Below are 3,924 nucleotides of genomic sequence, written 5' to 3'. Positions count from 1 at the left end.
GAACAATTATTCAGCAACATTTTGAGATATAAATCGTGTGTATAGCGGCATTTTTAAAAGGCCAGTAGCCGAAATACCAACCCTACCCCCTGCCATATTTTATTATCATTTATTGCTCTTTCGCTTGTCAGTTCTTCTAAGGCGAGTTAATAAAGATAAAAAATATTTAATCCTGCTTGAAATTTAATGCTCTTTACGATAAAATTATTTTCACATCTCTATCTGATTCCGTATAGGACCTAGAAGCGAAAAACCGAACCCCCATTAGCCTCCGCTAGAGCGCGATTTACGAAGTTAGCTAAATAATTAAGAGGCCGTGTCAGTAACCATTGAGTATTGTATATAAAATGAGTGGAATGTGAAAAAAAATATTTTGCTTTAATATTTGGGTGCATGGAAGTAATTATGTCCTATCAAACATTTTTTGGGATATACATCTTCCTTGTTACCATAGCAACGGTGATTTTAATGCTTGAAAAGTGTGAAATTTGATTATTGATAACCCTGTCAAAATTAATTACAGAATCAAACTATGTTTTTCTTAATTTCAATATATATGGGAGATTTAATTTTTCCCATGTTTATTTTAAAGCATTGGGGCCTACTTTGCTTTGTTTCTACCAAATGCTGTAAAATCAACATGATTTAATATTTTACACGAAAACGCAACCAAACTCTATCATAATCATACATGCAATAGAAACTACGAGCTTTGAAGTTATAAATCCAATAATAAAAAATGGTAGTTGGGTACTCTATAGCAAATAATTTGATTTAGAATGTACCACAAATATGAAAACGCGTGAACGATTATCTCCCTTTTGTGGAACTCTCCTGCTGATAAAGAACAGAAAGTTGCTGTTGCAGCAGAAGTCGGAGAAGAAAAACACCATGTAAAGATGTATAAAGCAGGTCTTGTGCGGTTACAGAGGACATGACAGCATCAAGAGTTTGTAGGTGACTGAAAAGTACTATTTATAGTCCGAAATATCTGACGTTTTCCTGGCTTTTTAACTATTTCTATATTTTACGTGCGAGGAAAACGCCAGAACCGGTGCCTTTACGAAAACTAAAATTCCAAGCAGAGGCGGCATTCTCGGGTGTATTTTCGATACTTGCAATTACTTGTCAAACTCACAATTTATCAATAGTACAATACCTGTAGTACTTACCAATATAATTTTTATGGTTTGTTTGTAAATATATGATCCGATGGAAACATTTTCTCTGACTGTCGAGATTTGTTTTCATTTCGTGCGTTTACAAATTAAAAAAAAAATATACAAGTCCTGTATTGAAATGATAGTGATTATTTTCTTTTCATTGATATTGTCAAGTACTAAAAGCATTGTGCCATTGATAAATTGTGACAACGGCATTTTGCGAGGTATAAATCAACTCTGACTGGAAATGGCGAAATTTCCAGTTTTCGTATTGGCGCTGGTTATGAATTTTTCATGGCACAGAAATTATTAAAAAAAAAAACAACTGAAAAATGCCAGATATTTCAGACTTTATTATTTATATTCATCAATTTAAGGTCAAATTGGTATATTTCCACTCGTGTATGTCTGCATATTAGTGTTCTTTTGATAAGTAATATTTCAAACTCGTGTATATCTGCATATATTAGTGTTCTTTTGATAAAATATTTCAAACAATATTTCATAAAATTCATAGCCATACCCGCTATACCTCATTATCTCAGGTCTATCAATATATATTTTTTCGGAGAGCTACAGTTCTGCAGCTACACTAAAACAAGATGACAAAACTTGAGGTTGCTAATATTGATTTAAAAAGGGGAAGGGATAACAGACTCAACTCTGGTTTCAAAATTTGCTCCTGGCCCTTAAAGTGGAGGGGAGGGGAACCATGATTTATAAATTTTAACTACAGGAAATTTTGACTTCCCAAAAAAGTCAGGAGTGGGTGGGGTGCTATTCCTCCTAAGCCCTTGATCAGGTTGGGCACAATTTCTGAATATGATAATTCTGAAAATGTGAGACTAAATAATTAAATATCCCCTTTGTCCAGTTTAATGTCTTATATCATATCCCATACTATATATGCTATAGGCTCAAGTAAGTTTGTAAACAGGTCTAAAATATTTTCAGGAGAATCATGATGATAATCAGTTGCAATGTGAACTACCAAATAACCATGAAGTACAAGCAGATCCAGTTAGTGTGGAACAAATAAAGGTTTGTATTGAAATTTTTACATGTACTGAATTATTATGCCCAAAGAGCATGAACATATTTTTGTTTGTCATTTCTGTCTATCTGTTGTCAGCTTTAACCTTTACCATGACTTTTGAACTGTGAGATCATATTTGGTATACATAATCCACTAATTAAAAGTTCTTTTAAATTACACCAACGTCAGTAACCTTTAGACCTTGAAAAACTTTTTCTATATTTGTTGACGCTGGGGGCATACTGTTTCACAAACTTATCTTGCTTTAAATTACTTTTAGCATCAGCTTGTTTATTATAAAGAATCAGCAACTATATGCAGTAGGGTCATGTAAATTTGTAAACAGATATGAAATACTTTCAGGAGAATCATGATGATGATGAGTTGCTATGTGAACTACCAAATAACCATGAAGTACAACCAGATTCAAAGCATATGGAACAAATAGAGGTTTGTACTGAATTTTTTACATGTACTGAATTGTTTAGAACTACTTTGAGCATCAGCTTGTTCATAAGAGCCCAGCCTCAAAGAGTACCGGTAATCACTTTGTTCATCCATTTCTTTGTCGAGAGAAAACTCAAATGCTATATGTCCTGGAAACTTCAAACTTGAAAGGATTGTGACTCAATAACTTAAATCCATTTGACCTATGAACTTCATATTTTAAACCCAGACAAGAAGCCTAAAATGGGCCCATATTGCTCACCTGGTCTTCTGTCAAAGGTTGTTAAAGACTGATATCATGAGGCACATTTGTGTCATGTAAGCTGTGCTTTTGAGGCAGGTATGAAATGCATTTCAGATAAGACAATTTCATTGAAGTCTACTGTGACCTTAGCATTGAAGTTTGACATTTTTAGGGTCATGGCACACCACCTTATCATTAGGAGCATTGTATGCCAAGTATGAAGCTGTTCCATGAGGCATATAGAAATACAGACCTGAAAACTCCATCAAATTTTACCCTGACCTTGACATTGAAGGTGTGACTTTGGCTCAGGGCTGTGAAACACTGTCTCAGCATGAGTATTATTTGTGTCAAAATGAACTTGTTTTAAATGAAGTTGTTAGTTGGATTGATTTTGTATCTTTCTTTTGTAGGTGGAATCAACTTCAGACGACAACTTTTCCAAACACCTTGTGAAAGTCATCTGAATGCCACGATTCTCAAGAGCATGAAGATAGTCCATTACATAGAAGGAAGACCTTGATTATGTATCTTGATGCCATTGGTGAAAAGGCAGAGGTCTAACACTGACTGTGAAGAAAATGACTTGACAGCTGAAGGGAACATGAACAATTTGAATCAGATTTCTGATATGGCTCTTAAAGCAGTTAACTAAAAACATTTTCTTACTAAGTTTAAGATTTTGATATCAAAGTTTTTGGAAGGGGGATATAAATCACCCTGTTTGTTTGTCCATCTGTCTGTGGACAGCACTTGGATTATACTGCTCTAGCTCTAGTTGGTTAAAACAGATAATATCTAAAATCAAATGTGTCATACTTCTTGTTTATTGTGCATAAATGTACTTTGAAGAACATACTGTATAAGTAGAATTTTTAGCGAGGATTTAATATTGGCATTATTAGAGATGGTGTACATCGCTAAAATTGAATATTGCTAAAAATTAATGTCTTATTATTTGTAATAGCTTTTTTAGTAAACATTTTAAAATCGCTAAAATTACTTCATAATTCATGTTTTGTACATATCTGTCT

General features: G+C 33.6%; 1 long non-coding RNA gene across 3 annotated transcripts; it reads left to right on the top strand.

Annotated features, from left to right (window-relative positions):
- Window positions 1–819: 819 nt before the first annotated feature.
- On the top strand, window positions 820–3,591 carry LOC134235402 (uncharacterized). Of its 3 annotated transcripts, none has more exons than XR_009985401.1 (4): window positions 820–953; window positions 2,118–2,204; window positions 2,563–2,649; window positions 3,304–3,591. It is a non-coding gene; the product is annotated as an uncharacterized LOC134235402 (long non-coding RNA). The 3 variants fall into 3 exon arrangements; XR_009985402.1 differs by having other exon boundaries at window positions 820–957; XR_009985403.1 differs by having other exon boundaries at window positions 820–968.
- Window positions 3,592–3,924: the final 333 nt, after the last annotated feature.

Source organism: Saccostrea cucullata, unplaced genomic scaffold (assembly GCF_032062105.1).
Source record: "Saccostrea cucullata isolate Sc308-1 unplaced genomic scaffold, CSIRO_AGI_Scuc_v1 ctg3533, whole genome shotgun sequence".
In the NCBI taxonomy this organism is placed as follows: Eukaryota; Metazoa; Mollusca; class Bivalvia; order Ostreida; family Ostreidae; genus Saccostrea; species Saccostrea cuccullata.
Note: the sequence above shows the minus strand (reverse complement) of the source record. Positions and strands in the feature narration are given on the sequence as shown.